Here is a 14,871-nt window from a genome sequence, read left to right as displayed (position 1 = left end):
TGACTAGAATAAATTAGAGAAAATACACCATCTTCATTGTGGTAGTATCTGGTGCGGATTATAATTTCAAGAAGAAGAAAATCGACTGCAACTTTTATTACAAGAGTATAAGCGAGGATCTCAGGAAACACAACATTTTCATATATATACTAACCTATCATGTAAAACAATATTAGGTCACAACATAGTACATATGTGAGTGTCCAGTTTACCCGCATTGCGGCATGATTAATTGACTCATTCAATTCACAAATATTTTACATTCATTTGGCCTACGGATATAAATACATTTTCATTGACTTTTTTATTACCAAGGTTTATTTTTGTATACATGTGCGTTTGACTGGGTATTTCTATTGTTGTATAGATAATTGATTTTTAACAATATGTTCTTTTAATTCCCTGTTTGGTTGTTTTATACCCTTAAGTACATATAATTTAATTAGTAATTAACATGAGCAATCATAATAACTCTGAAGTCATATTGTGTCCTGAAAATGACAACATTATAAACAATGCAGAAGACGTGTCAAACGTATTCAATATTTTTTTCTCAACTGTAGCCGACTGTTGAATATGACCCCTCAAACCATCCCAGTATAAATGAAATTTTGAAGATAAGAAATGATAAAAACAATTTTATATTTAAAGAGGTATCTAATGAAAATGTCAAGAAAATTTTAAATTAGATAAATGTGAAAAAGGCCACAGGTGCTGATGGTTTTCCAGCAAAAATTGTAAAAAAATGTAAATCTTGAATAGTGCCCCAACTTACCACTCTTGTTAATATGTCAATTGGAAATGCCTGTTTTTCTGATAAATTGAAACAGGCACAGGTTACACCATTACTCAAAAAAATGATCCATTGTCAAAAACAAATTATAGAACTGTAAGTGTCCTTCCTATATTTTCTAAAGTTTTTGAAAAAAATATATGAAATACAATTATCTGACTATTTTGACAAAATATATGATCCTTTTTATGTGCTTTCATATGTGGTCATGGATGCCAGACCATCCTACTCAGAGATTTAGAAGATTGGCGAGTTGCTCTTGACAAAAACCAATACGTAATAGAAGTTTTGATGGATCTTTGTAAGGTCTTTGATTGCCTCCCCATGAAATTCTGCTCGATTAATTATCATTATACGGTGTTTCCATAAACTCAGTCTCCCTCCTTAAATCTTATTTATCAAACAGAAAACAGCGAAATAAATTTAATAATGTTCTGAGCGGATGGGCTGACATTCATAAAGGTGTACTTCAGGGCTCCATCTTAGGGCTCTTGTTGTTAAACGTTTTTATAAATGACATTTTCCTCTATATAAAGAAAGGGAGCCTATATAATTATGCAGACGATAATAACTTGTCTTTTTGTAACCCTGACTTTGATAAGTCAATCTCTACTCTTGAATCCGAGCCTCAAATTTTGATTGATTGGTTCCGATTTAATAAAATGCAGGCAAATCCTGATAAATTTCAAGTTCTTGCACTGGGGAAAAAGACGTTTGAGAAAAATCCCTCCATCATAATTCAAAATTTAGTCCTCACTTGCGAAAAAACGGTGAAGTCAATAGGAATAGAGATTGATTATCAGTTAAATTTTGATGATCATATCAGTGTGATCTGCAGGAAGGCATCTCAGCAACTGAATATATTAAAAAGACTAGGCTCTTATTTGGATCGTTTAAGTAAATTAACTGTATTTCATACATTTATTTTTAGTAATTTCAATTTTTGCCCTTTGGTTTGGCACTTTTGTACAGAAAAGAATTTAAAAAAATTAGAAAAAGTGCAAGAAAGAGCACTTTGTTTCGTATATGAGGGCTATAACAACTCTTACCTGGAACTCCCCATCAAAGATAGGGTGCCGCCACTGCAGATCAGACGGATAAGAGCCATGGCTTTAGAAACTTTTAAAATTGTCAATAATATTGTCCCTGAATGTCTAAAAATTCTGGTAAATGTAAAAAATTCTAAATATTCTTTCAGGTATGTAAACTTATTGGATGTGCCTCAGGTAAAGTCAAGCACATATGGTAAAAAAATCATTTAAATTTGCTGCGGCAACACTCTGGAACAGCCTCTCCAACCATTTCAGGACAGAAAACAGTTTTTTCTCATTTCAAGAGCCTAATTTAATCCTGGAATGGTTCGGCATGTCGCTGCTCTGCATGCAGGTAACTTTCTTTTGATATCATGCTTATTTTGGGGTATACGTTTTGTTTGGCTTTTGCTTGAATAATAGTACTTCTGCATTAGATTTAGTTTCTGCATGTTTATATACTTTTATGTTTATTTCTCTGCTATATCAATATGTTTTAATTAGTGCATGCTTTGCTTAGTTTGTGCTTGATTATATGTGTTGCTTTGTGTGTATGTGTCCTTGCCCTGTTTTATGTTATGTTTTTTGTTTTATATTCGGTCAAAAGCTCCTTAGAGCTTGTGTTTATATTTGTGACATACCGAACCAAAATAAAGTTTTCTTATCTTATTTTATCCTAACACATTCCTCCCTTTCTCAAAACTAACAGTTTTAATCAATAATGTCTAACCACTGTCCTATCACATTATAACGGAAACTTAAATTGAAGGATTGGGCTACTAACTTCTCTTTTTTTTCTGAATTAATTCTTGTCCAAATCTGGTTTTGTTCAAATCTATTAGCACATGGACAAAGAGTGTCGCACAATTCGCGAGACACCCCTGAAAGTATATAATTTTTTGAGAATTCACATCTGATTCACGCCACTTGTAGAGTAGACTTTATCACATTAAATACATTGAAATCCATTTAAGTCATTGATTGTAAGTTAAGTTGAGGAATTGTGAAAGCCATATTATCATAACCGATAGAAATACCGAAGGACGTTAGCAAGTGATATGATTATTTATAATGTCTTCTTTAGGTATAGTACTAAGGGAGTATGTTGGAATCTAACTGTTATGAGATAAATTGTGAATCATACAGTCAATACAATGTATATTCACAGAAAATTAGTTGGTAGCAGCTTTGTCTGCTGGAATGACGACAAATTAGTCATGAAGATCCAATAAGGTTCTCTTGATCTGGGTTAAGAAAAAATTGAATTTGATATTGAACTCTGAAGTTTTAAATAGCCGAATTCTGAAGAGTATAAAAAATTACGGAAGTTTCAAATTAAAGAGTCATGACCTTTTCTTTTTTCTTGTCTTGCCTATTTCCCTACATATTCATCAACTGCATGTTTATGTTGTTTCGAGATGATGTGCTGGGGTTCACTTTTTTTTGCCTTTATGCAATAATATCTTGCAGAGCAGCAATTTCTATAATACCAAGATCACCGGTAATGATATGTCAAGCAAGATGGGCGAAGAAGAATAGAAGAACAGTCAGATAGTTTTAATGGTTTTAAAAGTCGGCAAGTTGAAATTGCACAATTCCTATTGTTTGATAATTGTGGCTGCAATATTGATTTGAAATACATGTAGGTGAAGGCTAGGTGTGGAACTGATTAATCATATGCATCTACATTAGGATATAAAAATTACTTTCAAGAATGAACATCGCTCTTGTGCATTTTCGGTTATGTCATAGTGACCAAATGGCCTGTAATTGCCAATATCCAGCATGATGGCAATCAATATATATCTAAGTGAAAAGGGGTCAGTGGTAGATGTAACCAAACATTCCTTTTATCCTTAATCATAAAATAAAGTAATCTAAATACAGACAAGCGTATAGTTTCGTTTGTTTGTGATGCATGCCTAGTAGTTGATTCATGTTTGACAGTATGCATTCTATAGAGATGTCGTACAAGAAGGGAGGACTTTAATGTCAATGTCCATGACTGCGTTGGTGCGACGTGAACTTTTATTTGAAAAAATCATCATATTCACAAAAACAATGATGACAGGACAGACTACCGACACGTTTGATATTATCGTTTCAGCTGTATGGGATTGCGGACCCAAGCTTTCAAATCCAGTTCTTCTCTTTGTTATGGGTTTGTTGAACTTAAAGTGAAAATATTCGTGTGATTATAAAGTTTTCAAGGTCACTTATTTTAAAATCGTCAGAGGTCGTCCTGGTTCAAGTATGCGTAAATAGGATGACTGTTGTTGTCGTTTATGTCAAATCGATGTCCACACATTCGTTTGTTTAACAGGTCAATTAATTTTCATGTACATTTTATTAAACACAATTATTAAACAATAAGAATTGTGCAATTTCAAACAATCCTAATTTCGGGGATTTGATACATAGCATCTACCCAAAATAACTTGAGATAAAGGATACTACAGACACTGTGAGGTCAGCCTCATATCTTGACCTACACTTTGAAATCGATGGTAAAGGAAATCTATTTATCAAACTTTACGACAAACGTGATGACTTTTCATTCAGAATTATCAATTTTCCTTTCATCTGTGGCAACATCCCTTCAGTATCTGGGTATGGAATGTTCATATCACAACTCATACGTTATGCCAGAGCTTGCCGGAACTACGCAGACTTTTTGTATCGCACTACAACTCTAACAAATAAGCTTCTGGAACCGGGGTATGTTGCTACAAGATTGAAGTCATCACTAAAGAAATTTTATGGTCGTCATCATGAACTCGTGGATCGTTATGGTGTATCCATCTGCGCCATGAAACTGATTTATTCAACGGGTCATGGTTTTCCTTTCCTCGTTTGTCTATCCCGGACTTAACTTTTTATGAGCAACTCGGCGTGTGTTTCTAGAAAAGCAGAGGACGCTTATCCTACAGGTGCACCTGGTCCATGCTCCCAGTTTTTTAGTGGATTCCGAGTTGTTCATTTGCTTTTGTGACTTTGTATGTATGATTTTAGTTACTTTATGATCTCTGTTGTGTATGTCTGTTTTCCATGTCCTTGTCATTGGATTACATTCTTTTGATTCCCTTGATTACTTTTTGAAAAGTATTTTGTTAATACATTTTTTTAAAATCAAGTGTTAAGTTATTCTCTTACGGTATATTCTTCTTTGACTTATTATGTTAAGGTGATCAGATACAAAAATCCCAATGTAAATAGTGCTCTTCGGATGTCTACTGGAAATCGATGGATAATCATTGTTTATAAAATCTCATAGACGCATAATAAGTGAAAATCTCTTAGTAAAACTAAGAATAAAACTATAAATACAGATTTTAGCATGCCTACACGTCTTCAATTTTAGCAATACTCTAGAAATAGGAAATTCATGATCCTTCAGCAATCAGACATAAGTTAGAATCAATGAACTTGTTCCTTGAAAACATAGTTTAAACAACCTGACCTACAAAAGGTCATATTGTAACTCATTATAGGTATAATTCAATGATAAATGCAAAAGTAATACTTTTACAATAAAGCGTCAGTGAAACTAACTGTTTCATTTTCAGTGATAAACACTGGGCAACATACAGAATAGATTCAATCTCTTTAATCTATGATAGTGTCATAAATCTTAAATTTAGCAATGTCAATCACACTTGGTGTCCAACAATACTTACAAAAATGGTTATTGTACAGACAATGAACTTATATGCTCGATGCGGCGGAAATTGAAATACCGCGACTCTTTCCATCCTTTGGCTTTAGCTTTAATCTTGATTCCGTTCATTACTCTCTTAGACCATTGCAAGTACCTTCAGCAAAGGATCTATTGACACATTTTCTGTGAAGTTTCAGAGCACACACAATTATGTAGAGAACTGATTTTTTGTTGGAATTTTAAGTTTTGGATGAAGCACGAAGATCAACTAACATGTCGTCGGCGTGTCTATTCATTATTTTGTCAATAATGTACTTTCTTATGTTCGAGATATGGTAAAACCATGATAACATCAAATTTGATTAATTCTGCATTAAAAAACTACAAAACTATCGAAGAAAACAGATTGAAACTATAAAAAAAACTTAGGCAAAATTCACTATGTGATACCCCCAATTCCGTCCTCAGACACTATAAAAGAAGACTCAAGAGTCATTTAGTAGAAAAGCAAAAGAAGAGATGCATAATGTGATAAAGAAGGCGTGTGGAATTTCATCGAAATCTATCCAACGGTTTCGTTGGAATTGCGGATGGAAAGATGTACCCCTTAGTATATTTTTTAATTCTTCGTCTTCAACGAACAAAAACACAAAATAAATATATCAATATGATTTAAACATCTTGCAGTAAATGCAAATTGTTTTTGTGTGTTTGTTTGTTTGTCTTTGTTTTTGTCTTTGTTTTTGTCTTTGTTTTTGTTTTTGTTTTTGTTTTTGTTTTGTTTTGTTTTGTTTTGTTTTGTTTTGTTTTGTTTGAATCCGTTATTTCTATATTCTAGATCACAAAAATTCGTCAGCGTAAGTAATCACAACAGAATAAAACAATGTGAGGTCATATATGCCAAAACTCCTCAAGCATTCATACAAACTACGCTATATTACTTGATCTCCAAAATGTGCTTCTTTTTGAGACTATTAAATCTCATACTAACAGCTGTCAAATAATGTTATTTCGAAATGGTATAAATTCAATGTGGATCGTAAAAACTTTGGAAGATTTTCTGGAAACCCTCAATGCTAGAATACTTTCGGAATCTAGAAGAATCAAGGTCTATGATTTCTCTACTCTTTTTAATACTTTTCTCCATATTTGTTTGAAATCCCCACTCAAAAACATACATTGTTTCTCATAAAGAAACACACAGAACACATGAATCCATACGTACAAATGGTAAGTGGCACTTGGTAAAGATTTGCCATACTTAAACAAAAATAACAACTCTCAATATCTTTCAAATATCCTGAAAAATATGTTGTCAAAATTTTGAATGATCTATTTCTACAATGTGGTCCAACAGACGGCCGGCATTGTGATAGGAACAAATCATGCTCTGTTACTCATTGTTTTTAACTCTTTTGAGGCTTACTTTATTGCTAACCCTCTCAAAAGAAGGAACATCGTTTAGCCAGATCCTTAGATCTTAGTTTACGCTACATAGATGTCGTTTCGTTTTGTTCCTAGATTCGGGGAATTTTACATCGTATTTACCCCCCCCCCCACAGAACTTGAAGCAAAAGACACTACAGACACTATGAGTCAAATTCACATCTTGACCTACTCTTCCAGATCGATGGAAAGAGAAATTCATGATCAAACTGTATGACAAATACGACGGCTTTTCATTCCGTATCGTCATTTTTCCTCTCAAATGTTGCATCAGCGCATGCGGATGAAGTTTTCTTATCACAACTTATATGTTATGCTCAAGCTTGTCGGAACAACAAGGACATGCTGTTACGTATACTTTTTTTACAAAAAAGCTTTTGGAACAGGGTTTCGTTGCAAAAATATTCAATTTATCACTATTCTAGACGTCAGTTCAAGCCTATTTTCGATTTAATCTTAATTTTATTCAGCCGTTCATTTATCGCGGTAGTTTTTTTTTAATTTTTATGCGTTTCTCAGTTTATAAAAACCAAACATAAATATTTACGATTGATCTGCACAATCAAAAAGAATTTTATAATTCCTTCCGAGAAATTCCTTTGTAATTCCTCCACTTTTGTTGCTAACTGCTGATTGTTGACAAAATACTGATAATTGTATTTTTTTAATTTCCATTCGACAAAGATGTTATTTTTTAAGACTTTGAAAATTAATAATTATTTAGTAGGAACTACACCCTTCTAAAGAATTTTTGACACAAAAGAAAGCGGTAAATCTTTATTTTTGTCAAACTACCAACAACCTAAAATCGTCTCGGTGACAAAAATCACGGACAATTTGACAATGTAAACATTGAGAACATTCTGAACCTCGAGAAACGTTTGGTTCACGTTGTTATAGTTTTTCTTCTTCTCTCGTCTACCCCGTGACATTTTATGAGCAACTTGGCTCAGGGGACGCCTAACCTTACACTGCACCTGGTCCATGCTCCCCTTTTTTAATATACTTCGAATAGCTTATAAACAACATGTTTTACAAATTGTACAGGAAACAAAAAATAATAATATTGATAACAAAATCTTCCTGTTGTAGCCGTAAATGAACACAATGTAGTAGAACATAACAGTTTTCGGATTTCCAATCAATCTGGCCATTATTGTCAGCACTAATTAGGAAATGTTTTTGCCCAGACTGGTCGAAGCAAGAATAGAAAAAAATATCATTGCATACCTGTACAATTAAGATTCAAGTAGATCATTTCGTAATTCTAACCTTTTTTACAATTTATTAGCATTATATGTGTATTTGATCTTACAATAAACCAACCTGGGTAGGATCTTTGACTTATATTTAAATTTTGAATTTCTACAATTTTATATAAATTAAAATTTGAATATTAGGTTTGCACAAACTATGATATGTATGAAATTTGGAAATATAAATTATAATCAGTACACACTACCCATTTGCAGCCTATATTAACATTGAAGACCATGCTTTAGGTAATATTATTTGGTGAGTTCACTTCTATTTGTGATTAATCTCAGTCATTCATTTTGTTGGGAAGTAAATCTTTAAAAATGTCATATATGCGTGAGAAGTTTTTCTTTAATTCAGTTATTTTATAGAGGATTTAACAGGTCGAGATCGCTATAATTCTGACGTACTTAAAATTGTCACTCTTCTTAGACAAAATAAGGAGCCAAACAATTGACTCTGTTCACGTGTTATCAAATATTAAATGACCAATCGCTTTAAATTCTAGTATACACTACTACATATGTATTGACAATTGCTCACGTTTAAATGATACAAAAACTTTTAGTTTCCTGGTTGTGTTTGACTTCTTTTCCACTGTATATTGATTACATGTTGGGTTTATATGATATTCTATCAATTCCATCCTCACATAAGACAAATTTGGTTTTTGATCTCGCCGTAATGTGTTTACTTTCATGTCATTACCTGATAAAGCATTTTCTACGGATTGTGTTGTTAACTAAATAATGTACTGAGGTCAATCGGTTCATGGAAATACTACTTTATCCATTACATTATATTTTCTATGTCAAAAGGAAGACAATAATGAAAGTCGTTGAAGGAGATATCAGATGGAAATGCATTGAAACGCGTGAGAAAAACTTATAATACACGAGCCATTATGAAAAATTTAATTTTAAAAAGCTACTGAATTTAAGTCTATTTTTAGTGTAAATTGACTGAATTAGTACATGATTGATAAAAAATTGGTATCGTTCAATTATGTAGTGAAAGCTATTTCCGCTGCATTAACCAACACTAAAAAAAAACAATAAATTCGTTTGCATTTTTGTTTCGTGTCTTTTCGTCTTTTGTTTTTTTTTTGTATTTTTGGGGGAGATGTTCGGAATTAGTTCGATTGTTTGTCTGTTTTCAATTTGTGTTTTATTTTGTTTTGTTTTGTTTTTGTTTTTGTCTCTTTTTTTTTGTCTTTCTTTGTTTTCGTTATTGTTGGTGGCGAGGATTAAAACAACAAACTGCCCTATTAATCAGTATTATGAAATTGTTCTGTATTTAATATAACGGTTGTTTGCACTTTTACTTATCTAAAAATATTCATCAGAATATTTGTGTTTAAAAATTACTTGCTAAAATATTAGAGTTATTTCTATCATGACTTTTTAATTTAATTCCATATAGTAAGACACATGATAATATTAAATTATCTTCCCCTGAAGTAATTTTCTGAGACTTGATCGTTCAGTATTTTTCTATTATAACATTCATGATTTTGAACAAAGTGCTAAATGATAACTTCTGAAGCTATACGAGTAATCTTATGCTTCTAAAGAATCTCTAGTATTGAAAATCGTTTAGTATAAGGTTCACATAAAATTTTAAACGAGGTAAAAAATGGTATACAAAATACGATGAAATTAGGGCATAAGAACATAGAAAGACATATTCCAAATTATATATTGAGAATTTATCCCTTCAGCACCTGAGTATGGAGTGTTCATATCACAATTCATACAGTATGACAGAGCTTGCCGAGATTACGCAGACTTTTTGTATCGCGCTAGAATTCTAACAAATAGGCTTCTACAGCAGGGTTATGTTGCTACAAGACTGAAGTCATCACTACAAAAGTTTCATGGCCGTCATCATGAACTCGTGGATCGTTACGGTGTATCCATCTGCGCTATGAAAACTGATTTGTTCAACGTGTCGTAGTTTTCCTTCCTCTTTCGTCTATCCCGGACTTGATTCAGTGGGTGTTTCTAGAAAAGCAGAGGATGTTTACCCTACCGGTGTACCTGGTCCATGCTCCCAGTATTTAGTGGAGTCCGAGTTGCTCATTTGCTTTTGTTACTTTGTATGTATGATTTTAGTTATTCTACGTTCTTTGTTGTGTGAGTGTGTTATCCATGTGTGGTCTTTGTCCATGGATTACATTCTTTTGATTACCGCTATAACCTTGGTTCCCTTGATTACACTGTAACACGACTCATGAAGCCCACTATAATACGTTGGCAAATTCAGATGTTTGAGAAGGACCCAAAAATCTGAAAATTTTAGCATATACATTATCATGTATAAATGTTTAAAAAGGTTTGCTATGCATATATTACAATATCGAAAAAAATAAAATAAATTTCCTTGTTTCCGTCACAGTTTGAATCCTTAAGCCTGTTTTAATAAAACTGTTTTTACAAAAATGTTGTCTTAAAGCTCGTGGCTAACATCTTGGTCAATCCTGACTGCACGATGTGACTTGAGAGGGTTTTTAAAAATCTTATTTAACCCATTAGAATGGCTAGCATTGTCTACCAAACCATAATTATGACCACGTCGTCTTTTTACATTTTGGTTAAAATATTATTTTATGTATTATATGATTTACCTCAAAAATATTCCAGATAGCTTTTAGGTAACACATTACACAAGGGAGCCTTTCCTTCAATTATGAATAAAACAAGTATTCGAAAATAACTTTATGAGGACGTTCATTGTTCCTAATGTACCAGAAACATAAAATATCAATATGAAATATCGTAAGTAATCATATAGATCATCAACTTTCAAATGATTTGAATAATTTAAATATTAAATTATCTGTCTCATAGCAGTTTTAAAATAATACTTCATTGTCGTTGACTTAAGTATTGATTTCAAATTAAAATCTGTAAAATTGTAAAGCACATTATTTTGTTTTAATTATATGTTGCGCACTTATATAAGTCTCTGCTGTCATTACGTTTAGCCATAAATGTCTTCAGGATATATCAAAAATGATCAAAAACATGTTTTAAAATCACTTGCCTTGAAAACGAGTCCTGAAGATGTGTATAACATGTCACCAAAATGCATTAAAATATAATTATCCAAATCATAAGACTTAATGTAGATGCATACTCAATTATCAAGATGATAAATAGAAACGGTTTGTATGAAGCAGAAATATCGGCCAATGACGTCAAAATGGTGCGTAGAAGGATCTACCTAAATTGAGAGTATTGATTTGAAACATAATTGTAAAAAATAATTTTTCTCTAAGCGTGTCGGATATATTTGTTACTTCAATAGTTGTTGATATTAAAGTTTGCATTGTCTAGAATGTTTGAAATAAAACAAATAGAAATTATCAAAATTTGTAACGCGAGAAGCTCACAATTCATGTATAAGAAATATCAAATATTTTACACTGGTAACTTTTAAGAATATGTAAGACTCAGACTCGTGTCCGGTTCCACAAAGTGTCCGATTTCACAAGCAGGTCCAATCATTTTTATTTAGAAAACGATAATTTGAAATCGTATAGTATTATACTTGTCTACTGTTTGTGCTAGGGCTGCCGGAGGATTTAAGGTGGACACATTTTAAACACCTTAGAACCCTGATTAAGCAATGCATAAGTGGACTTGTTGTTTAATAATATAACACACGATGTTGATGTGTGGGTAGAAAAGTAAAGAATTATTTATACTAGCACAGAGACTTAAGCAAATTCTTACAAAATTGATTAATGAAGATCAAACAGGATATGTTAAAAATAGATTTATTGGCTTCAACCTGCGACAAATTCAGGATATCATAGATTATTGCGACTTATACAAAGTTGAAGGAGCTATGGTATTCGTAGACTTCACCAAAGCATTTGACTCCATCGAATGGAATTTTATGTTTACTGTACTAAAACATTATGGGTTTAAAGAATCATTTACAAAACGGGTCAAAAAACGTTATACAGCTATTCAGACTTGTGTAATCAATAATGGCTAGATATCCGAGATTTTCAAAAATACGAGAGGCATAAGGCAAGGGTGTCCTTTATCCGCTTTAATATTTGTTTTATCTGTGGAAATCATGGCACAACGTCTAAGAAACAATAATGATATTAAGGGTATAAATATAAAAATTGATGGTAAAGATCATAAAATTAGAATTTAAAAACAAGCAGATGATACAACTTTGTTTTGCAGTTTGAAAAAATGAGGTTATCTCAGCGATGAATGAAATTGAAATATTTGGGACTCTTTCAGGGTTGAAATTAAATAGAAACAAAACAGGGGCATATGGGTTGGAAAATTGAAATCTTGGAAAGATAAGATCGCAGGTATTAAATGGACCGAAGAACCGGTAAGAGTATTAGGTATATATCTTGGACATAATAAATCCAAATGTGAAAAACTAAATTGGGAGACAAAACTCGAAAAAGTAGAAAAATTAACACAGTCTTGGAAAAAGAGAAAACTTACAATATTAGCTAAAATATTAATTGTAAAAACGCTAGTCCTACCAATCTTTACATTCGTTGGTACATGTTGTGTAGTCCCAGAAAAATATAGCAAAGAACTTGAAAAAAATGCTTTAATTTCATATGGGATGGAAAACCAGACAAAGTTAAACGAAATCTTATTATTGGAAACTATGAACAAGGGGGACTAAAACGTTCGACGTCAAAAGTTACTTTGATGCTCTTAAAGCTAGTTGGGTGACCAGATTCAAAAATGACTCAGACGACAACTGGAAACTGATTCCTAGAAAATATTTCAATGCATTAGGTAAAAACTGGTTGATATCAGTTAAGTCATATACCGGAATTTTACAAAGAAATCTTAAATGTTGATCGGCGGGGGACAATGTAAAAAACCTACAACTTTTAGAGAAATTCGAATGCAAATAATTTGGAACAATAAATTTATTCAATATAACGCGAAAACTTTAATATTCAATAATTGGATTGAAAGTGGCCTTATTTACATAAATGACATTATCGACGAGAATGGTAATATTTCACAACATAAATTTAAAGATAAATTAAAAACCAAAAGAAATTGGATGTCTGAGTATATGATTATGAAAAAAGCGATATCCAAAGAATGGTTAATATTGCTTCGTTCTGATGAGTCAAATAAAAATATTGTAAATGTTTGTAAAGATAAGACATTGTTGAGTAATAATTTTATTGAGGTTTCTGTATTGTCAAACAAAACGCTATAAAATATATTAATAGCAAAAAAGTTTGAAATATCCATTGGAATTATGAAATGGATGAAATTGTTAAACATGTCATCATTAGACAAAAATAACTTGTTTGAATTTATATTTTACTTTTTGAAAGAGAATAAGTTAAAATATTTTAGGTGAAAGTTACTGCTACATATTATTCCAACAAAGAAACTTCTCAGACAATGGAGAATGGTCGAAAATGTCAACTGTAACTTTTGTGGACAAGAAGAAGACTACTTGCATTATTTCATATCTTGTCCATATTTATACTGCTTTTGGGAAAAGATATCTAAAATACTCAAACTAGTAAAATTAGATATGCAAATTAGCCTTACACATTTAGTTTTTGGACATAAAATTTCCGATAAAAGCTATTTTCCTTTTAACTATTTAACTACTTTGGTTGGATACTCTATTTATAAAGCATATTATATATCTGAACAAAAAACAAAAGAAGTTAATGTATTTAACATCTTCAAAAAAGAGTTTAAGTCTAGCAAAATGGTTATAGTTAAGGATAAAATATTAGAGAGAATTGATAACTTATTAGCCTATGATATCATATAACTTTAACATGTCATCTATATATCATATTGTAAAACTATAGTCTTTGTGAAACTAACATTAAGAGATATGTTTTAGGCTTATAAGTTTCCCTTTAACTTAGAAGTACTACTTTCTATAGGGCTCATAGAGAGAATATGCTGTACCTCTATGATGATTGTTAACAGCAAAATGCAATAAAGTGTTATGTTGTCAAAAAAAAAAAATTATTTATTTAAAGTCTTTGTGCTGCAACTTTTGGTAAACAAATCATTTCTTTCTTACGTCAGAAAATTAAAAATGAAAAATTAGAAAAGTTTTGAAACTTTGGATATTGATTTTGCTACAAGCCTTATTTGTACAGAACTAGACCAACTTTTAGCTTTAGATCTCTTTAATAATCATGTTTGCGATAAGTAATGTAATTCGTTGTGCTTACCTTTGCTGCTTTAGAAGAAATTGGTTCTTCGAGGAATAGCCAGATTTTATCCCTCAACAATCTAAGGTTTCTTCCATTTTCACCAATCCGATTCTTTTAAAACCATGCACTCCAAATGCTAATTCAATCCTCTTAATCGTATCAATCTCATTTTCAGATTTGAGAAATCTGGATCGACAGCACTCGGCAATGCTTCCAAGCGGAATATTCCAAACATTTAATTCCACTTGAACAGTACACAAGCCGGACTGAATATGTACAATATCACACCGATAGAAATCGAGAATCATTTGAAACATGTCTGGGTTTCTATTGAAGTAGAAACCTCCTTTTTCAGCAATAAATTCTGCCGATGTACTGTTAAGCTGACCGAGCCTCGTGTCTGGATATTTCAGTATTGTCGCCTTCTCAACAGGAAATCTAACCCCTCCAACATAAATTTATATGAAATCCGGAAACATTGCAACGT

The sequence above is a fragment of the Perna viridis genome, chromosome 10 (assembly GCF_037379345.1).
Source record: "Perna viridis isolate PV_CMFRI_1.1 ecotype Kerala chromosome 10, ASM3737934v1, whole genome shotgun sequence".
Lineage (NCBI taxonomy): Eukaryota > Metazoa > Mollusca > Bivalvia > Mytilida > Mytilidae > Perna > Perna viridis.
Note: the sequence above shows the minus strand (reverse complement) of the source record.